This window comes from Ostrea edulis, chromosome 7 (genome assembly GCF_947568905.1).
Source record: "Ostrea edulis chromosome 7, xbOstEdul1.1, whole genome shotgun sequence".
Classification (NCBI taxonomy): Eukaryota; Metazoa; Mollusca; class Bivalvia; order Ostreida; family Ostreidae; genus Ostrea; species Ostrea edulis.
The window spans coordinates 28970089-28994360 of record NC_079170.1 but is presented as its reverse complement, the minus strand read 5'-3'; the positions used below and the strand labels follow the sequence as shown (position 1 = coordinate 28994360).

Below are 24272 nucleotides of genomic sequence, written 5' to 3'. Positions count from 1 at the left end.
CCGGAGCCAATGTTGCAGCCTTAATCAATCTCAGAAGTCCAAAGTTCCATAACTCTTGTATGGCATCACTGCATTTTACACTGCAACATATTTTTTGATAGCTAATATTGTTAAATTCACACCATTTGACACAATTAAGCTGTCAATAATTTTGTATTTTATCTCTTACTGAGAAATATACCAGATCATCCCATGTGTTTGCCATTTGTATGGGCATTGTTAATACGTAGCTGCACTAGTCAGATCATTGCGGGAAGGTTAGAAAACTTCCCACGAAACCATATTGTTTACTGCATGGAATATAATTATGTAAACCGACAAATGTACTTGGATGTTTTTATGTGAAGAGAGAAACTGTGTAAAGATCTCAGTGAAACCAGACCTAAACAATAGTATAAACCATTCTAATGTGATATGCATTATATTCTAGTATAATAGTATCTTGGAAGTCTTTCAATATTTCACTCATTTCATTGTGAACATTACTCAGTTTGATGACTTTGTGAGTCGTATAGTCTAAAGAGTATGGTTATTTGTTATTTAACCACGAATATACTAATTATTATTATCTTTGTGATAGGAGGAGGTATACTGTCATAGAATAGTGTGTATGAATGCGTAACCGGCTGATATAAAATGTGGATGTGGCGTTTCATTAATTAGTATGTTCAGTTGCAAGGCGATATTCTGCTTTTCGGTGCTTTTGTTATATTTGACTTGTGAGTACATTTATATAACTATTTTTATCTAATTTACTGCTTTTTTCATTTTCATATGTGTTTTCTACATTGTGGTGTACTTGGGGGAAAAAATCTTGCCATATTAAAAGCAGTTGTTTACTTAATGGTATCTGTAATTTTAATTTTTCATTCACTTTTCTTCAAATTCTGTTGTATCAGTTAGCCCATTAATTCATGTATTGAATCTGACATGACTGGCTGCACGCATAAAGTCAGGTTATATTTGTGTGAACTTATAACACTGTGCTTAGTTTTTTGCTTCTAGAAATATGTGTAACATTCCTGTTGAGTGCACCCTATGTGGTGCCTAGATTTGGGAAATAATGAATAAAACAATACACAGTAGATAAAGTCCCACCATAGCCATGTCCAAGATGTACGCCGGCGTACAGAATGGTTCTCAAAAAATTCTTACACTCTCCTTGTGTCGGTCATTGTGTAAAAGTCAACTTTGAAGACCGTGTTACGATTAGAAATCGTGGGTGACATGCATCAACGCAAGCTATTTTCAGGCCCAAGATCAAAAGAATAGCATTATAGATTAGATAAGTGAACTTAATTATAGCATTATAGATTAGATAAGTGAACTTAATTATAGCATTATAGATTAGATAAGTGAACTTAATTTTACTACATGTAGTACCTTGTTCTAGTAGTACCTGATTCTTATCGTGCAGGATTTATATAGTTAGAATACAGTTAGATTAGTTTGATACATGTATATATGCAGTGTATTGTAGTATTTGTAAATGACTACCGAGTATAATATATCAGAAAGACAGTAGTGTAAACAAAGAAATCCCACAGCATTATAACGTATTATTGTCGGAATAATCCATTTTTTTTTTCTGTTTTTTTTTTATGTATTAGCAAGATCTTGTTTTATTCCAGTGTAGCTGCGTACATGTAAATGCCTTTTGGTGTTCAGTTTAAATTATTATAGCATATAAAAATGCTTTTTAATTTCAGTATTTTTGTTTATATGTATATGTTAAAATCTTAGGCATCAACTTTATATACACTAATTAACATGTAGTCACTTTAGGGTTTTTTGATATTTTCTCAAAATTTAATGAATTACAATGTACATGTAGTATATATATATTTTTCAAAAAAGTCTTACATTTGTTATATGTTGACAAACGATGACATATTTCAATATAGGGTCAGCTATATAGAACATTTTATAAACATCAATGAATACGCCAGTTTTGAGATACAAACTCTTCTGTGTAGGAGGTGCATTTAGTGGAAATTTGAATGCCTAAGTGGGACAGAGTAGACCTACAGTGAATGAGGAAGATAGTTAAATGTAGTAAAAGCGGCTTCTCTTTGAATGTGTAAATGTGGGAAATACTAAATACTATCGAAAGAAATGTTTTACCGAAGTGGAAATATAGAAACAATGTCATATTTGCAAGTAATATCTTAGATATGGTACTTATGAGCAACGAAATAACGTGATATGATAAGAATTCTATGTATTTAAATACTCCTTGAATACTTATCACTTACTTAGTTTGTGTATCAGTCAAATTTGGGGGATCAAACAGCTTTTGAGAAACTTACTGAGTACATTCACTTACACAGTGATGGATATTTGTCCCACTCCCGCATGTAAACAAATTGTTTCGCGCCTCACTATGTACGAGAGTTCTCCAAAGGGAAATAACTCGGATATATCTCGAAACCAGCGTATTCATTCCAATTATTTGCAAACATGCAGTTTATTTGAATACTGACGTTTCCTGTTCAATCTTTTGGCTGTAGCCATGTATTACGAAAATTGAGAATAAGAATTTTAAAAAAAAAGCATTTAATAGTCTGTGTACTTTTTCACCTAAATATTTGTTTCAAGTGGATCTGCTGTCTATTTGTAATACAGTTTTACTAGATACTGACATGGGTAGGTGTGACACCTACAAATACTCATGTCAGTATTTAGTAAAACAGACAATGAATTAGTAACAGATTTTTCTATCAATGATAATGGAAAATGTCTCAGGATAACCTCTGGTCAGTCTACAAAGTTGATGGGTGAGGGGAATTTTGTTTAAATGTACATGTATGTATATGAAAATTATTTTGTTTTATATTTTTGTTGGATGCACCAGAATTTTAATTTCTTAACCAGTGTTCTTTGCTGTGCAATATCAAGATGTAGTTATGGTGCTTTTCTTATTGTTCATTTATGATAATAAACAGTAAAAAGTTTGTAACATCTATAGTGTGTTCTCATTGTAACGAATGTTTAGATTAATATCAAATTGTACATTTTGTATATTATAAGCCCTTAAAATTTTTGAGTTGAGCCAAACCTCAAAGAACAGGTGATTCATTGTAACCTGTGCCTGTTTACCATCGTTTGTCATCCAGAGCCTTGCTAAATTTTTTATTTTCTCAATACTACGCCAAGTTATTGGGGGGGGGGGGGGGTCATTTCTTTTGAAGTCAACATGAATACTGGTAATCTTTTCAAAACTTGCACCCCCCCCCCCCCAATATTTTCAAAATCGAGGTAAATCGTGGTATCTTGTGTAGAAAAATACGATAAAAGAGGCAATAATTTCTTCCACTCCCGGAGAAATAAATGACAGAATCTTTCGATTTCTTGAATTACTTTATTGGGGGAAGTTAATTTTTTTCCAGAAACCCTTAAAATTTGCGTAATTTTACTAATTTCACCTTATTAAAAATGATAGAAAATAGTACATATGACTTAAATAGGAGACATATTTCAAGCCCTATAAATCCATAAACCCAGACCCTCTGCCTCATAAAGTGGCGCCCCCCCCCCCCCCTAACTGGAATTCCTGGATCCGCCCCAGATAGTCATGTGCTTTGACCAAGATATTCTTCATTTGCCATAAACCTTTGGATGTATCATGACGCGATTCACAATAATTTTACATAGAGAAAAAGAAAATTCTTCAAAGAGCATATTAGTAGTCTAAGAACAGTTAGAGGAAGACAATTTTTCAAAGTAAATGTCTATTTTAAGCGTCGTACTTTAACCGGTTTTTGCGCAGAAAATGAGAGGGCGCAGTTCAAACTGAATACACAGTATGCCAAATGATAGAATGTTTGACTGCAAGGACATGTAATGCAAGTGTAAGTACTGTGCAATCATTTTATAAACAAAAAATGTGAAGATCGAATCTAACATACTTATGAACAAAATATCAAAAGGATTTGATGTACAAGTTCAAACAGTTATCTCCCAATACAATAATTTATAAGATTGTTGTTTGATATGAATAATCTACAACAAATACCAAGAAATACAGTAAAGGAATGTAATTTGTGTGTACGAATTATAGTCACTGGTAGTATCATTGTACATGTAAATTATACTTTCTTTAAAAATCATCAGATCACATAACCGTGAAGATTAGGGCGGTTGTATGAAAATGCTGCGCACATATACACTATAACAATATACTATACATCTGTATGTATTTCACTTTCAATCAACATGATCAAGTTCTGTTTTTGGCCATGCTTTTCATTTTAGATTTGGAAATTATTTCAAAATGTGCATGATACTCGGACAACCGTTGAGGTTCACATGTCTCTTGTTGATACCGAGATGCACGTGAATGTTAAGGTTCATGACTTTCTGATTTTCGAAGAGTAGTATGGAATTAAAATCTCAGTCAAGTATTTTGTGTGTTTTTTAGATGTGGAAAATGTTCTTTTAAAGGAAAATGAAAGCAATTCAATATTTTAGTACCCATTGATTCTTTGTCAGTGACCTCATATTTAAGAATGAAGCACTCACAAAGAACGAAATTGAAATGTTATTTCACGGTCGATGTGTGAAGTCATTTTCTTTTTAAATAACATTTTAGTTTAGCATAAACTTTATGATGAAATTCATCAAAATTCAAGTACATATTTACTGATGTTTGAAGTACATGCATGCCCTGAAAATATGAATCTAGAAGTCTATGCAAAAAATGGAATATGATGTACAAGTATAGTTAATAAATATTGATAAACCAGATAATTTGTATGGCTGTCTTTTAAAATAATTATTCTTCACGAGAGATCGAAAAAAAAAAATAAAAATCGAGGCCCCTTGTCACAGAAGGTGTGGCACGATAAAGATCCCTCCCCGCTCAAAGGCCGTAAGCGCCGAGCATTGGCCTAAATTTTGCAGCCCTTTACCGGCAATGGTGACGTCTCCACATGAGTGGAAAATTCTGGAATGAGACGTTGAGCAATATACAATCGATCTTCATCAGAGAGCGTACATGTCTTGGTGAAAAAGTTTGGCATCAAATGCTACAAATATAACATTCAAACTAAACATTTTTGCCTTATATACAGTGTAGGATGGTTAATTTAAAGGTTTTAGCACAAACCTGATGATGATGGGTATTTTTTTTTGTATAAGTCTGATGATGTTTTGCCTTGTGTAGGATGATTAATTTAGGTACAAGCCTGATTATGTTTTTGCCTAGTGTAGTGTAAAAAGTGAATATAACGAATAGCGATCAATCTCATAACTCCCATAAGGAATACAAAATAGAGAGTTGGGCAAACACGGGCCCCTGGATATGCCAGAGGTGGGATCAGGTGCCTAGGAGGAGTAAGCATCCCCTTGTCAACCGGTCACACCCGCCGTGAGTCCTATATCTTGATCAGGTAAACGGAGTTATCCGTAGTCAATATCAGTGTGCCAAGAACAGCCTAACATTCGATATGAAACACGTCAGACAGCATTTGACCCAATGATAGGTTGTATTGACGAACTAGATCGTTATAACGACCGTATAATTTGCGAAATGCTGACTTTAAAAGAGACTGTTGAAATCCATGCACCATCAACTTGTCAGTAGCTTACATCTATTTAAAACTGACCATACGCAGTATCGAATCAGTTGAGATATACACCATATGGAGGTGATAATGGATTATTATACCTCAGTATGAACATTCTATGCAACGCGTAATCTGATTGAATCGCATGGTTTTGGTTGATACAAAAACAAGCAAGTAAATCAGCATTCAAGGAGAATGGAAATACAAAAACTGGTTATCATATCACTGTATTTCGTTATTTGTACCTTTTACCGTAATACGTTGACGACGCGGTTTCACCGTTAGGACGATCTCAGCTACATACAATGTATAAATGACTCCAATTTCAAACGCACTTTTGTAGTCTTGCTTTGTTTCGGTATAATAAACAATTTATTGCATGAATGTTCGGGAGATATGAAGATTTATTCACCCAAGAAAAATCATATTCCCCTTGGGCGTTGCCCTCGGGAAATAAGATTTTTCTTGGGTGAATAAATCTTCATATCTCCCTCACTATCATGCAATAAATGTATAATATTGCTACATAAATATGGGAAGTTGACGATGGAAAATTGAGTTGTTAGTTTGTCGTTAATATCTATTTCCAATAAAATATCTAAGTATGAAGCAGAAGTGGACGACTCTTTGGTGTCTTTTGTTTCGAGTTCAGAGGGATATATCGAATCGACATCTGAATGAAAAATATTATTATTAATAGATATAATACGTCGTCAAACTATCTAAATGTCGAATATAAGGCCACGGCAAGAGAGTTTTTTTCTCACGTAGAATTTTTTTTAATAAATTCTGTTTCATAAGAGTATAAAAACAGGACAGCTAACAAAGCAATCTCTACCCAGAGTTATCGTTCCCGCTACGCTCCACTAATACCTCTGTCAACGTCTAAAAATCATATCAAAACGTATTAAAACTAACTTAGCATATCAAACTGTAATGATCATATCTAAGCAAATCAAACACTTGTCTGAATTTTATAAACGCAGAAGCTGGTAAATATGAGATACCTGAAAGGTTTTATATAAATATTCATTCATTCATTCATCCAATAATACTAGAATAATCATGGAATTCGTTGTTTTTGTGAACTTACTGTAAGATTTTAAGCTTAACACTAAAACTTGTAAAATCATACTTTATAATGCAATAGGTAGAAATAAGGTTTGCCAAGAATCTTGACATTCAGACGTTGACAGAGGTGTTGTAGCGCAGCGTAATACGCCCTCTGGTGAGAGATTGCTAACAAAGGAGCACAATTCGTGCCCATGGGAATTCCAACTGACTGTTGGAAGACCAGATCGCCAAAGACCACGAAGATATTGTCAATGAGGAACTCCTGCATATTCATTTCAACTTCAGAGTAATGTGCGTGGTATCAGAGTGTTTTTTTTTTTTTTTTTTTGATGACTGATCACTAGATGTGAATATTTCCACTTTCCATTTTTGTTGTCTATGATGTCAAAAAGTCTAGGCTTTAATTTATCGTGACGAACGGTCGTGTAACGTGTTGAAAAGTTATACGTTTTGATGTTGTTGATTTGAGAAAAGTTTTGTGATTTCATAATAACTTAGAACTCTTAAGAATTATTTAGAATCCACATTATTTGATTTACACCACTTTAAGCAAATGTAGTTGCACAGTACGTTTGAAGTTTCTCCTTCACAGCTGTTAATATTTTCGTAAGGAACAAAGATAGTGGTTTGGTAGAACAGTTATTGGATCTAGCAATGTATTTTAGGATGTTTGGTTTAGTTACAAGACTGGCGATATGTGTGGTGTGTGTGTTGTTGATTTAAGTAAAAGTGTGCATAGAAATATTTTACCGTGTATATATGTTTAAGGCTGGGGAAGGTTGTGTGTGCGTGTGTGTGTGTTGTGTGTGTGTGTGTGTGTGTGTAGTTATTTGACTTATTTAATGCACAATCCTGTAGATTTTTTTCCATGTGTGGGCTGTTAATGTATTAAGATTTGTTGGTATGTGTGTGTTGGTTGGTTGATATTAGCAAAATTCTGGCCACGTTAATCAGATTGGGTTGATACACAAGTCTTGTGATGTCATGTATGGGACGGTTGATTTAATACAAGTGCCGCAGTGTTTTGCGTCGTGTTTCACTGATGGTCGATACAAAATGTTATTTATGTTTTTGCCGTGTTGATGTGGTTAGTGTAAAAGTCTGTTAACATATTTACCTGGTGTAGTAGTTTAATTAGACACAAGTTTGGTGACTTTTTAAAAAATGTTAATAGGTTTGTTAGTCACCAGTCTCTTTACGTTTTGGCATGAGTGGGGTGGTTGATTTAGTTGCCAACTGTGGCTAGTACCGTTTGTGTGGTGGTCTGATGTTAAAGACCAATGACGTTTTTGTCGTTTGTGTGGTGAGTAGTGACGTATTTGCCGTAAGATACTTAACTTGCTGAAGTTTCTTCATTGTGTATGTTGGTTGATAATTTGTGTACAAACCTCTTAATGTGGTCCGTACTTTTGATGGTTGATATATGTACGAGATTGTTGACAATTTTGCCGTATGTTGGATGGGTGATTTATGTACAACCCTGGCGATTTTTTGCCGTGAGTTTGATGGCGATTTTGCCTTGTTTTGGATGGTTAAGTTATGTGTGTGGGGTGTTTGATACAAATGAGTGTGGGGTGTTGATACCGCCGTGTGTGGGATGTTAAGATGTTAATGTACAAGGTTGTAGACGACTGTTATGAATAAAATGAAAGATTTAGCAAGATGCACTTTTAAGAATTAATTGCTGAAAAATTTGCACTTTCCATACTGGCATGGAATGGAACAGATGACTTGCTTTCAAGACAAATCTTACGTAACCGCACAATGAAATTAATCAAAAATCTGGAACACACACGAAGTCCGGTTTCATCCATCAACACGATATCTAAATAACCAGGTTTTAATAGAATGTTGTGCAAAACTGGAAAAACGTGCTTGCGAACGGACACAAATCGTTCACAATTTTCCTTTGAAGCGGTCTCGTGTCTGATCGTTAGACATGGCAGTGTTGATCTAGTGGGAAGCATCCTTAAATGAGTAGTTACCAAAAACTTGCTTGAAATAGCAATATGTTTATAGAGAACATGTATATTTCTCGTGTTTTTAATGAAACAATAAAAGAAATTACATAAATTACATTCGATACATGATCACATTATGACATGATGGTGAGGGAGCGGCTCTAGGACTGCTCTAGTGGGTTTGTCTGTGTGAATCTGAACACTGCTTTTGGTACACTCAACCTCTGTGATTTAGAGACGTTATCCCTCCAGCTCCAGTCTAAAACAGAAATCAAAATATACTTTATAACAGTACCAAACTATAGTACTTACTCCAATCATTACACGCCGTCTCTCAAACTCAAGTCCCCCCATCGAAGGTCATATTCCATATTAACAATAAATATGATTACCTTTTAAGCCTTTCTCTGTACCTTTTCTTAGTTGTTGTCTTGTCGTGTCTTCTTCCTGTTTTTACGAATGGAAAAGAAATAAAATACAAAACGATTTGCAAAAAAAAAAAAAAAAAAAAAAAAAAAAAATCAATTTTGGGAGGATTTGTAGGTGACAACAGTGGCAAAGAAATATTGGGGAGTCTTGTCGGTCTCTGAAATCCTAAATACCCCGGTACACCCGTACAATATTGGTTAGTGTACTTTTTGGTTACTTCATCTCTCTCTCTCTCTCTCTCTCTCTCTCTCTCTATATATATATAGAGAGAGAGAGAGAGAGCGTTGCCAGCTGTAGGGAAAGCCCCACAAAGCTCATCTTCACAGGTCAAGGTTACTGGTTCGTTACCTCACACTAACCCTGGCCTTGACATCAGTCACTATTCAAAACATGGACTCGGTCGCGTCGGAGCATATGATTTGTGTTGTAGCCTGTAGCATGGAGCCAATCAGACAACGGCTTTTATATTCGATCGAAAACGAAACTAAACACACATGGCACGGCAACGGCAACGGCAACATGGTGTAGAATTTGTTGCCGTCGATTGATTTTCGGAAATTCATTTTATTTGAAGAAACATTTAGACGAAGTTTCAGAATACTTGCCGCATGAAAACGATGGATTGTCAAAGAATGTTTTTCGATTGTGTTTCAACAAAGTTATTTAAAATTGACTATGAAATAGATCAATAAATAGTTGTAGAACATTTAAGGGGTGAAAATGTGAATTACTAATTACGTTACATATATTTAATAAACACGCAATGTTCTTGATGTTGAGAGAAGTACCCTACGTAAGACCCCCCCCCTTTTTTTTTTTACTTTCTGATTGCTCTTACCAAACTTGCATCTTAAACAAGGAATCTCAATGGCTGATTTAAGTTGAGCTTATTGCGTCCTCCTTTGTCCCAAACCCTTGTTTTGAATGGAGACTGATATCAAGGGTTAGTGCGAGGTAACGAATCAATAACCTACCTTGACTTGTGAAGATGCACAAAGCTGTGACAATGCAGTTTACTCGTGCCAACGCTTAATGTGATTCGTGACCACCGTGTTCAAGGTACTAAACGTCGCTATATAAACTAAAATAAAGTAAGTAATTCTTGGTATTTAATTAAAGTATATGTTTTGATAGAATTCAGTTCTCGAGAGGGGGACTTGCAAAATACTTTAGAGAAGTACAACTGTACCTCTAACTGTAAACATAGCTATACATGTTATATCCTGAGTATAATAGAGGTGAGATCAGGTGCCTAGGAGGAGTAACCATCCCCTGTTGATCGGTCACACCCACCGTGAGCCATACGTCTTGATCAGGTAAACGGAGTAATCCGTAGTCAAAATTAGTGTGGGAATAACGGCCTAGCAATCGGTATTAAACACGACAGCATTTGACCCAACGATATCTTGTATTGGCAAACGACCATAGAATTTGCAAAATGCTGACTTTCAACGAGGCTGTTGAAACCCCTGTAACATCAATTTGTTTGACAGTAGCTTGCTTGCGATTTCAAACTGATCTTACGCAGAACAAGATCTTGCGTATCGAATCAGTTGAGAGATATAAACACTATATGCAGGTAATAATGGAATATTGCTACATAAATATGGAAAGTTGACGACGGAGAAGCTGAAATCATCCAAGTTCAATTGTTAGTTTGCCTTTGATGTTCATTTTCGTTGGTTAAAATATATGATAATAACAACTGAAAAGAAATAGTAATGAGGATTCCTTTATACAGGTATACCGATAAGACATTGACCCTGGTTTCACACCTGTTTCGCGGCGGATAATCGAGGTTCCGGTTCGCTGGATATTGGTTCTAGTTCGCTGGATTTTGGTCTGGTGATGGCTACAGGCTGCGGAGTGGTTCTTTCCCACCCAAGCGCTTTAAAATAGATTCCATGTCGTTCTTATTTCTCCAATTCAAAATTAAATCAGGATTATCACATAAAAAAAATTAGAGATGTATTTCAATATTCTTATAATGAGGAAATGAGGGCGTAAGAGAATCATTCAAGTGCATGTATTATACTTACTAAACGGGTGCTGAGCAGGGTCGTGGAAACTACCTGAATAAAAAAAAAAAAAAGATAATATCTTACACTGGAATTAAATGAATAAATTATTAGACATTTTTTTATTTGATAAAATCTTCGAGCATAAATGAATGGTGATATAAAACTTTATCGACTGCCTTGATAACATAAATGCATAGTGTTCTTTACCTATCAACTGTAGTGGTTTTGGGGTGTCTTTTTCACGATACATAGCACGAGATATAAGTATGCCTTTACCTGCAAATATTTTATTATATTTACATTTCAAATATTTTTGTCTTCGAATCGATATCTTTACCAAATGAAATGATAGCCATTCCCTCATGAATGCGATGCGGTCGTGAACAAGGCATGAATCTTGATAAATATAGTACGTTTATTTTAAGGACTGGAAATTCCTACAGAAATGAAAGTAGAATGTAAATAAATAAGACAAATTTCATTTTTGAAAATACATGAGGGTATGAACTTCAACGCTTCACATCGGTATACTTTTCACGGATCGCTAGTTAACATGCTTCATGAGGTATGCTGACGTCAATTGTTGCAGTTCATGCTCTCATGAATGAAATTATTTCTTACATACATGTATCTATACGTCATCATTTTCTGCACACTGGAATAGATAATTTGTTTCCCCCACATTCCATATATTTAAATCGCCATAATGATAGATTGACCATCAAATCATTTTGATAAATTGAATTTCAAATAATTTGGTATCATTCACAGATATTTGATAATAATAGGATTCGTGATAAAACCACTGCCCTTGGATAACGAAGACCTTCCCGTCTCCGCAAAATTTGTTAGGGCGCTTCCCCTTCCTGTAAAGTAATAAATGAATAAAATTCAGAACAAGAAACTCAATTTCTATTTTATTTGAAAAAATATAAATCTTTAAAAACAAACGTTCCTGTACCGATGTGGTAGTTGTATATTGCAACTAATTGTTTATTGGTTTCAATCCTTACGGTTCATAGTATAATACATGTAGTAAATTACAAAATATAAACATAAAATATACAAGATATGAATTATATTCTAACAATTTTCGAATGAATCAGTTGGTAAACATCAAGATCTGCATGGATTCCTGTCATTTAGAGTTTTTAAAAATATATATATATATATATATATGGTTAGTTTTGCTTTTGCGAGGTGAACAAGCTTACGATACCCTGATTTAGAAGTCTCGTCATTGATAATTTATATTCATTCTGTCTTTTCTCCGGATCCTCCCAGTTCAGTCGCTCATTCCGTGAAACATGCAATCTGTAAACAGGACTTTAAGAGTTTTATTATCAGCAGTTTTGTTATTTGGTGTTTAAAATAGTAACATTTTGCTATTTTTTTTAAAAAAGAATAATTTATATCGTTTTAAGATATTTTATTCAGAACTTTTACACATATCATTGGGTCAAATGCTGTCTGACGTGTTTCATACCGATTGTTGGGCCGTTCTTGGCACATTGATTTTGACTACGTATAACTCCGTTTACCTGATCAGGATATAGGGATCACGGCGGGTGTGACCGGTCGACAGGGGATGCTTGCTCCTCCTGGGCACCTGATCCCACCTCTGGTGTGTCCAGGGATCCGTGTTTGCCAAACTATCTATTTTGTATTGCTTATGGGAGTTATGAGATTGATCACTGTTCGTTATCTTCACCTTTCATACATATCATTGATAAAGAATTCCGAAACAATAAAAGTGATTTCTCATTTCCGCATGCGCACTTTCTAACACAACCACCAATAGATCGGCGAATCCTGCGGCTGATAGTAATAGGTACATATTATCTTTTAACAATTCAAATATCTTTATTTTTGTGACATGCATATCGATACCAATTATATATATTTCTATCTAAAACTTTACATGACGTAACGAACCAAAAAAAAAAAAAGCACATCAAATAAAGACAGAATATCATACTGCATAATTATTAATGCACATCACATAATTAAAGAAGCACATCACATAATAATAGATGCACACGACATAACGATAAATGCACATGGCATGATGATTAATGCACATAACATTATGAGAGAAACACGTGACATAATGAGAGAAGCACGTGACATAATGAGAGAAGCACGTGACATAATGAGAGAATCACATGACATGATTAGAGAAGCACATGCTGTAATGAGAGAAGCACGTGACATAATGAGAGAAGCACGTGACATAATGAGAGAAGCACATGACATAATGAGAGAAGCACATGACATGATTAGAGAAGCACATGACGTGATGAGGGAAGCACATGACATAATGAGAGAAGCACGTGCCGTAATGAGAGAAACACATCACATGGTGAGAGAAGCACATAACGTGATGATGTATACACATCACCAAATAACTAAGGAACACCAGAAGGCAGTAAAGGCACTTCAAAGGAAAAAGTAACCTTTTCATGGCGGTGTCAGATAAAAGACATTTTCCCAGGAGACAAATGTCAACATCAAAACTGTCAGTATGCTGACTTCAATAATCGAAACAATTTCGTTTTACAAGACATGCTTACATTTTCAACTCTTACATAAATTTGGATTTCATACATCAGAGTTTGTAGGTTTTATTACCGGGTAGTACAATCGTCATGTAATATGCACATTTTGACCTTCATTTCCCGATATTTAATATGAAATTAATTAAATATCAGCTACCGGGTACTGATTTCAATACAATTTATTGTTGTATTCTTCAATCCGTTTTTAAATTCTTGACAAGCAAAAAGTGAAAAACTCAAACCTCAAAAACCGAAAGTGTGCGCGCGCATCATCAATTTCTTACCTTGAGTTTAATTCTTTCGCTTCAATGACACGCTTTATTTTGAGCGGTGGATCAAAGGAATATTCATCAAGACGCAACGGTACTTCGTTGACCCGATCTAGACCGAAAGGAATAAAATATTCAAATATACATAATTTATATATATATGTGTACATAGCTTCATTTGCCTACCATCAATTTGTTTGAGATGAAAAATCTACAAATATCTTTTGGAAGAATACGAACTGAGCAAGGTTAAAATGTTCAGTTTCCTTTCAGCAACCGTACATTTAAATTCCTCTTGGTATCGTACGCTACGACCAAAAATTAGCAGTTGATTCTGTATATTTTAAAAGAAGCCATTTGTCTCGGTTATATGATGGAGATTTTCTTAAGCTTTCATGTAAATTCTGATAAGAGGATTTTGAAGAGACCCATCCATTGTTCAGTTTTATCTCCCCTATCGGAGGGTGTGAACCTAGTCTCCATTTCAATAATTTTGAATCCTTTTTACCAAAGATTACTTTATGTCAAGTCTGATTGAAATTTGTCCTGTGGTTTTAAATTTAAATGTGAAAAGATTACAACGTCGAAGACAACAGCGACAGGCATCAGACAAATTTTTGGAGTTTAAACATATTTTATTGAGAAACTCAATAGGATCGGGCAACAGACATAGCCTATGTAGGCCCTCTCCCGCTTATTATAGGCATAACCTATGTAGGCCCTCTCCCACTTATTACAGGCATAACCCATGTATGTCCTCTCCCGCTTATTAAAGTCATAGCCTATGTAGGCCATCTCCAGCTTATTATAGGCATAGCCTATGTAGGCCCTCTCCCGTTTATTACAGGCATAGCCTATGTAGGCCCTCTCCCGCTTATTACAGGTATAACCTATGTAGGCCCTCTCCCGCTTATTACAGGTATAACCTATGTAGGCCCTCTCCCGCTTATTACAGGCATATCCTATGTAGGCCCTCTCCCGCTTATTACAGGTATAACCTATGTAGGCCCTCTCCCGCTCAGACAAAAGCTCACCTGACGTCACAAAAACAGTGAACTTGATTTGTCGCAAGTATGTATACATGTATATAAGGATATCTAACGTGCCTTATACCATTACAACTGTTCCAACAAGAAATACAAGTAGTCTCGTGGGGGGTCCGGTTAGTATAGGTCCTCAATCAGTACCCCTTGCTTGTCCTTCTGATGAGACCGCAAAAAATTGAGGCCCCGTGTCACAGCAGATGTGGCGCGATAAAGATCCCTCCCTGTTCAATGGCCATAAGCGCTGAGAATAGGCCTAAATTTTGCAGCCCTTCACCGGCAGTGGTGACGTCTCCTTATGAGTGAAATATTTTCAAGAGGGAGTCGTTAATTAATATGCAATCAGTCTAACAAGAAGTCTGTGTTTACAAAGAAAGGTAAATGTCACTCGGTCATCATAATATTCAAGTGACAGTCACGTGACTATGTCAGACGTAAAAACATCGATGTGTTTGGGATTGCAAAGACTCGCGTCGTTTAAAACGGTATCTCTCGTGCTGCGTTTTCGCTTACCTTGATATGGTGCGCATGCGCACGTCTTTCTATCTCCATCAATAAACATCTTTACTGTATTATTTTATAAATAATCTTTCCACTGTTCTGTTTTAAAAGCATTTTTTTCCCATGCATAGAAGTTAGAAAAGTTGATAGCTTAAAAACTAATTCACCTTCACCGAATTCTTTATGTTTGGATGACAAAGCTTAGGGGGTATACTTTTACAGGGGAGTGCACGTAAATGTGTCCCTTAAAAGTACACATTGAACAAATAAGTGTAGTTAACTATATTTTTAGATATTTTGTTTTCAGAAAAAGAGAGAAAGAAAAAAACCCAAAATGAAATATGAATTTCGAATCAAATATTATTAGACATGTTGTATAAAAATTAATCGTGCAGAACACACTATAAAGCTTAATGAAATCATTATTATGATAATAGTATGTCGCAAATAAATTATGTAACGATAGATACAAAAACGTTGGCGTTCAGTTTATCTTGATAAATTGGTTTACACTACAAACACACACAGTTAATGTCATGGTTAAATCAGTTCTCAGTGAATGGACAGATGCAAAGATTGCATATTAATGCTTGTCTGAATTAATCATTACATGTACTGCTATATCTGTCACTTGTTTCGCGCACTGAGTTAGAATGATGAAAAAAAAGTAAAATTACACTGGGGAATTTTATTCTAATTTATCTTGTAAACTTTCTTACACACACACGGCATTTCGTCTATGTAAGGTAAACCCATTTTCATGTGATGTCATACATTTTTGCAAAATCTTTAATTAATCAAACTTTGCGCTTGAGGAATTTTATTCCATGAGTACAATAGAAAAAAATTGGTAATCTATTTGATACTGAAGAAGTGTATATTTTCTATAAATGATCAATTATCAATATTATGTAATTTTAAAAAAAAAGTTGTCAAGGGTGGTAACTCCTATGCTGACATTTTCTCTATTGTATACACGTCTATTATAGAATTTTAATGATTTTCCCAGATGTCCACAATTAATTTGAATATATCTATAAAGCAGTATTTTGATTTTAACAGTTTAAAAATCTGCTGCTTTATAAATAAAATACATGTATATATAAATTAATTGTTGACATCTGGGGGAATCTCTTCCCTGTTTAACGCCATGCGTAAAGCCATTTATTATATACTTTCAATTTCATCTCTTCTTTTTTTCTTTAAAAGTTTGCGGGCATATATCACACGATATATACCCGGAAACATTCCGGCCCGCAAACATTACGTCACAATCAAATTTCTACGCCGTTAATTTTCAAATTTTTCGTGTTTTTCATCTTTTACACAGGTAAACCGATAAAGTTCTTGTTAAAAATAAAATTATTGTTAGTTTCTAAATGAAATTGAAAGTATATAATAAAAAGGTTATAGACTTTGTATGGGAAAATATGACGACCTCGTTTTTTGTCGCGGACGGACCTCGCAAGCTCGGTCCGTCTACGCGCCAAAAAACTCGGTCGTCATATTTTCCCATACAAAGTCTATAACCTGTAAGTATTGCGAGGTATTTATATATTTGAATGCCTTTTCACCTGAATACTGCAGAATTATCTTGTCCTTTTGCTTACCTTGATCAGACACTGACATGGATTGGTGTCGCATGCGACTACAGATATCAAATTCAATATTTTAATTTCATTCAACACGTTTTTCTTCTAATAATGTTTGTTCTACGTACCTTCGATATATATACATATTTTTTTTTTTTTTTTTTTTTACCTATAATGAAATGTCAGACTGTAGGTGGGGTGTCACAAATTTAGTCCTACTCATGGCATCCAGGGCTGTAGCAGTGAGAATTATGTATGTATATGCTGCGACATGAATATGGGACCTCCGTTTTTAAGGTCCCATTAAATAGATAAATATCAAAACAGCAAGCAAACACACAGTGTTTCTCACTTTTAAATGTCGAGCGTTTGGGGAAGGAGCAATCACCACCCATTTTACGTCTTTAGTTTGACGTGGGCGGGGCACGAGCGGGGTCGAACCTACGACTTCCCGGTCACGAAGTGAACGCTTAAACCACTAAGCCACCCTGACTGTCATTTTACTTACGAACTGTTGATGGAACTGAATTCACTTCATGCGTCTGAAATGTATGTGAAATACATGTATTTCCTATGAAATTCTCTCTCTTTTTTTAAATAAATAAAAATTAAAAGCGATACAATTTTCTTGAAATTTGATTTATAATAGTTAAGAAAAATCGAAAGACAAGTGACAAGGAACACGAGGAAGGTGGGTGAGAAGTTCTACTTACCGATTGCGATCGAAGAACAGCATTAAAACTACAAAACACAAATATCGGCCATTGTCTTCGTGGTTCCATTTCAAACTTTTCACAGCAGTCAGAGTAAACAAGTTTACTAGTTGGCTACAGACATATGTAAATTACTTTAACTTCCATCCACATGGGGAGCGTGACACATGCTTCATGGTCGTGCATGTAGTTGTCAAAATCTTGCATTTATAATCAACAATAATTAAAAACAAAAGATTAGACTATGGGACAATCAGGGAAATTTCTAATTTCTTTGAATCAACCGTATTTTCATTTTCACTTCAATAAAATCTATACACATACAAATTTCAAATTAATGTACACGTACTTGTGCATCATATGCAAATCTCAAAATGATGTAAATACTGAGAGTTGTTTGACAGTCAAGGCTACATGTATGACTTGGGACCTCCGGTTTTAAGTTTATACTCAAATTACTTTCGTCTCGTAGGGATCCGGGTTAGAATAGGTTTTCAGTACCCTTTGGCGACTAAATGGGACAGTTCTTCGGACGAGACCCCTAAAACGGAGCCTGTGGGGATCCGGGTTAGAATAGGTCCTCAGTACCCCTTGCTTGTCGTAAGAGGCGACCAAATGGGGCGGTCCTTCGGATGAGACCGCAAAAACCGAGTCTCCTTGTCACAGCAGGTGTGGCACGATAAAGATCCCTTCTTACTCAAAGGCCATTAGCGCTAAGCATAAGCCTAAATTTTGCAACCTTTCAACAGCAATGGCGACAGTCTTCATATGAGTGAAAAAGTCTCAGGTGAGACGTTAAACAATATGCAACTAACCAACCAAATTACTTTCACGTTTAATGCAGTTGCGGACGTTCGGTGATAAAACGTTCGCTTCGTAACCGGGAAGTCGTGCTTTAAAGTATCTTTCGTGCTTTGCCGCGTCAAACTCAAGACGTGATTGCTCCTTCGCCAAACTCTCGGCATTTCGAAGTGAGAATCACTGGTCTTTCGAATATGGCATAAAAAAACGGAGGTCCCGTGTCGCAGCAGGCATTGGTATGTTAAAGACTCCCCAGTGCTATGACCCTGAGCGCGAAGCCTAGGTCTCCATTTCAGGGCCGTAAATTACATGGAGGCGGAGGAGGCAGCTGCCTCCTCCAACTTTTGAGCCAAAAAAAATTAAAATTTAAAGTTCATTAGAATTTATGTTGTTTCTAATAACTAAGAACATGATACCTCCCTTAAAAAGCATTCCAAATCTTTCTTTTAGAATGAGTTAGTCAAGTAACATCTTAGAAGGCCCTAGAATCAAGGATTTTGCACGAAACGTGTTCAGTGTGCACAAAATGTGCCTAATTTCCTGCCTCCTCCAAATTGAAGGTTAATTTACGGCCCTGCCATTTATTGGTACTTCACCCACAGCTGGTGACTTCTCAGTATGAGTGACCAAATCTCGGCGGGACTTAAAACAAACAACCATTTTAATGCAGTCTGCTTGGCGAATAACGAAACGCTTTGTTCTAGAAAATAAAACATAACCCAGTTTATAAGAAATACATATTTATCTTAATAAAAATGATAGACAAAGAAGTTCCTGTAAATCGGTAATATTTTGTTCATTGTATGTAGGAAACATCCATTATGGTCTATAGCACATGTCAAACTCTCTTATGTTAAGAACATTTTACGTCGATTGGGATGATGGTACGCTATGATATGTTGACGAATTGAATATCTCGTGGTGCAGCGTAATATATGTTTATGTTAAAAATTAAATATTGCTGCATATACATGTATTTCAAAGATGTAACTAAAATATCCCAGTTCTTAGAACTATTCGTGCTTATCAGTCAACAAAATGGAGTGACCATACAATAACCATAGTTCCTTCTCTCCCCTCCTTTTTTTCAATAATCGCGATCGTAACTACTCGGCTATTTCCATAACCGCAAATTACGGAAAAGGGCGAGCGTGATCCAATTGATGTAATCAGTCCACTCGGTCGATTCCATCTAGATGTAGGGTACCGGAATCTGCCGAAGTTTGCGGATTGGTAATCGGTCGGATTGGCATTGTGACGTCAACGTAATAGTTTAGTGTAACTTTGTAATGTCATTGAGAATTACTTGAAAATACGTGAGAGTATGAACAGCGAGGCTTTACACCAGCATAACTTCATAATTCGCGAAGCACGTAATATGCTAACGTAAGGCACTACTGTTCATACCTTCATGTATTTTATGTTTCATATTTACGTTTTTTGTTTTTTCATTTCTGTCTGAATTTCCAGTCGTACTAAATTTATCAAGATTCATACGCGCATCGTTCATATTCATGAGACAATGGCTATAATTCATGATAAAGATATCGAGGGCGAATACATTGGAAATGGAAATATTGTCCAGTGAAACCCGGTATGTTTTTATGTTTGTCATTGCAAAATCATGTTCGGGTGTCAGTACGAATACATTTTAGGACAAGGTCAATATAAATCACTTTGAAGGCTGACCTGGCTAAAGCACGGACAAAAATGGAAAAAATAGCGCAAAAGAAATTCAGTAGATATTACGTGAAAATATTAATAAATGTACAAGTTTTAATAATACCCAAAGATATGAAACAATTGAAAGAGTATAAAATAGCATCTATATTGTCATTTCTTCCAAATCAGGCCTTTCTTCTGTTAAGGGGAGTTAAGCGAAATTCTGAAATAAACACAGAAAACAAGATCAGCAAATGTTCGCGATAAATCAAAAGAAAACAACTGGAAAACAGTGCAGAGGTGAGACAACGTTTTACTAGGCTTCTTTGCTCTCATTTACTCACCGTCACTGTGTCGGATTTCCTCCCTTACATGGTACTTTTTCCTTGCAAGTAAAGAAATTTCCTTAGCATTTGGTGCCAAAGGTGGCATGTTTTTAAGGCGGATCATTTGTTTCAACAAAGCATCTTCTGAATAATGATAAAAAAAAAACTTGTTGAAAGATTGCGATGATAAGAGACAATTCAGAGTAATAATGTTAAAACTCTTTTATGCAATGAAAATCAAGAAAGGTTATCATCCAATCAAAATCAGTCTAGGTAGTATATAAAGAGCGCAGTCACTGCAACCCCTCGCGTTGTTGGTAGAAGACAAGCTGAAAACACCTTAGGTAAGACAGATTAGAAGCGCGGCTGAACAAGCTTTTCCTTCCTTATCTCACTACTTATAATGACAATCTTTTTAATAAAAGATACATACTTAGTTAAGTGAGTCAGCATCTGAATCAGCAAGTTTTCCATCTCATTTAAATATGGAGCGCCCAATTAACATATTTGAAGATATCATCAATTCATTTCATAGCGCAACAATTTTATTACTTTAAAGATCTCTTTAAATAATTAATGATATCTTCAATTCTGAATTATTGCGCGCATTAATTGAATTGATGATAGCATTAAATCTTCAGCTGAATTGATGCTCGCTTTAATTGAATTAATGATCTCTTCAAATGAATTCATGATATTAACAATTGAATTGATGCGCGCTACAATTCAATAGAAGAGAGCAATAATTGATATAATGCGAGAGCAATAATTGATTTAATGCGCGCATTAATTCAATTATTGCTCTCTTCAATTGAATTAATAATATCTTTAATTCATTTGAAGAGAGCAATAATTCTTTCAGAGAGAGCAACAATATAATTAAAGATATCTTCAATTCAACATTTCCACAATTGAATTAATGATCTCTTTAATAGAATTGTTGCTCTCTTTAAAAGAATTGATGCGCGCATTAATTCCTTACAAACAGCATTGAAGAGATCATCAAATTATTTATATCGAGCTCTAAATTAATTATTGCGAGCAATATTTCTACGAAATTGATGCTCTCATCAATTGAATTGAAGAGAGCAATAATTTTATTAATGCGCGCTCCAATATATTATTGCTCTCATTAATTCAATTGATGCGCGCATCATTAATGCGCGCATTAAATCAATTATTGCTTTCATTAATTCAATTGATGCGCGCATTAATTCATTTGATGAGAGCAATAATTGATTTAATGCGCGCCGATGAATTACATGCCCCAACTGCTATTATACCAAGGTAAACGGAAAACTGTACACCGATTTATGTGACATTCCCGAATCAATGGGTCGTGTTTTAGTTGGAAAATGACTGTTTAAACTCAGTTACTATATGCAGATTTGTTGATATGGCCTTAGTGTCCTACATTACCAAGACCAGAGATGACTTGGATTTACCAATAGGTAGTGACTGTTCCTACCTCTAACGCCTGGTATTAGAAATTAAGGTCACGCTCGGCACAGCGAAGTGAGAGTCACGGGTCCTTTGGATTTGACCTTTAGAACAGGGGGTCACTGTCAGCGTTGATACGATATTAAAGAACCCTTACTACCAAGACTGTCAGCGCCACGCATAGGTCTAGTTGTGACCCGTCACTTAAAACTTTTCTACACGAGTGAAAAAGTTCTCGATATACAATATACATACAAAGCAAAATCGGAATTGAGGAGAGTTGACTCCAACCAATGCAATTTGTAAGCCCCATTTCTCATTCAGTGTGGTGATATGTAACACGATTTATTTATTACCTTTTCTCGCCGTTACATTGGTTGTGGTAGTACTGGCTTTAGTTGTCCTGCCTGTGGTAGTACTGGCTGTGGTTGTGGTTGTACTGGTTGTGGTTGTAATGGGTGTCCTTCCAGTTTTTCGTGATACGAATGACAAGCCACTCGGACCTTCAGAAAGCCATCGATATTGAGGAACAACTGGATAAGAATAAAACTTGTTTTCAATAAATATTTTGAAGAGCATTAACAACGGCAATTTTGAGACAGGAAAAAGACAATGCCACTGATACTAACTGTCGTATAACATAAGTGATGTCATGAGTTATTTACTTCCCAGTCATGAGGAGTGTTCTGTGCATTCTCTGTAAATCGTGACATACGATACCTAGGATCGATTCCGATTCGTCTGTAAATCGTGACATACGATACCTAGGATCGATTCCGATTCAAACTTCATGATAAGGATTGATGAAAGTTCATAGCTATATATACATTCAATTCCTTTCCGATTTACTTTTGAGATAAGAAAAATGCTTTGAAAATAATTCGCTTATTCACAATACACACCTACACGCACACACTCACGCGCGTGTGTGCGCATGCGCGTGTGTGTGCATTTATAAAAATGACACGTTCTAGTCCAGTGCGTCAATTGTAATGTAACCTATAATTTCAGAATGAAATTTTTCGCGATCAGGAATCTTTTCTATAAAATCACGATGTGCAATGAAAATTTACAAAAGAAAAAAAGGTTTCTACCGAGCAGAATTTTTTTTCCCGAAGATGGCTGTTTTAATCTGTATCGTTGTATCAAATTCAAAGTCGGATAAAATTGCAGCTTTTCGCTAATGATGGTCCACTAAAAATAGTTAAAGAGGGTTTCATTTCGGAAAAAAAATCTTTGATACATTTTCATCCTGAAAATTAGACATGCTTAATTCTTTCTATATGAGTACAAATACTTTCTATTTCTTATTTCAGCTCATAGCGTTCAGTGAAGATTAAAACAATCTAAAAACATACTGAAACTTCACATACATTTTTGGTGAATGTTAAGACAATTTGAAAATTTAACTCCCCATAAGTTTGCATGTGCTTGTGTTTGTTCTATATTTGATTTTGTATTCTTTATAGGAATTAAGAGATTGATCAATAATTCGTTTTATCCCCCTTTTCATTTGTATGTACTTTTCAAAATACATGTACTTACAAGTTATATACAACACATAATAATCAAATCAAATTATAACGAAATGTGAAATAGATTCACGATCTTATCCTGCATTGTCATAATTTTTCGAAGATCACGGACATATTTTCCAAAGAATTAACAGAATTATTTCTCTTCTATTGTAAGCAAACTTTACTGAACGATAAAAAAATCTACAGCACATAGAGATGGTGACGTTCCCCGTAGGTTGATAATAATTTTTTGCAAATATTACCTATGAAATAATTTCTTTCGCGAACGGATGATATAGTGACATTTAAAAATAATATTGCAGAAAAATAATGTTCTTCGACTTTCTACATGATATGAAAAGATTCCTCGGGGAAATTCAACTTCCTTAAAGGAGAAAAAAGAAAGAAAAACGAAAATTCCACTGTGGATCTGGGTTAGAATAGGTCCTCAGTAATTACACCTTGCTTGTCGTAAGAGGCGACTAAATGGGGCGGTCCTTCGGATGAGACCGCAAAAACCGAGGTCCCGTGTCACAGCAGGTGTGGCATGATAAAGATCCCTCCCTGCTTAAAGGCCATAGGCGCCGAGCATAGGCCTAAATTTTGCAGCACTTCACCTTCAGTGGTGACGTCTCCATATGAGTGAAATATTCTCGAGAGGGACGTTAAACAATATTCAATCAATCAATCATTTTTTGTACAGGTTTTTCTCTTTGATGGTGGATAAGTTACGTAATCTGCGACATATGTTTGGAAGACTGTAGATGGCGCTCTATCAAATGATACTTTGGTATTCTT

General features: G+C 35.4%; 1 protein-coding gene and 1 long non-coding RNA gene across 3 annotated transcripts in view; one reads left to right on the top strand and one right to left on the bottom strand.

Annotated features, from left to right (window-relative positions):
• Positions 1-2963, top strand: part of LOC125653286 (pleckstrin-like) — a 17121-nt gene extending 14158 nt beyond the window's left edge. For both annotated transcript variants that reach the window (XM_048882661.2, XM_048882662.2), the window contains exon 10: positions 1-2963. This exon is cut by the window's left edge and continues 914 nt beyond it. The gene's annotated coding sequence lies outside the window, so the exon portion shown is untranslated.
• Positions 2964-8649: 5686 nt separating this feature from the next.
• Positions 8650-17911, bottom strand: LOC125656934 (uncharacterized). The gene is made up of 9 exons (XR_008796822.1): positions 17729-17911; positions 17524-17557; positions 13895-13991; positions 12272-12366; positions 11260-11918; positions 11071-11103; positions 10807-10919; positions 8995-9049; positions 8650-8861 (listed from the first exon to the last, which is right to left on the bottom strand). It is a non-coding gene; the product is annotated as an uncharacterized LOC125656934 (long non-coding RNA).
• Between the last annotated feature and the right edge of the window lie 6361 nt (positions 17912-24272).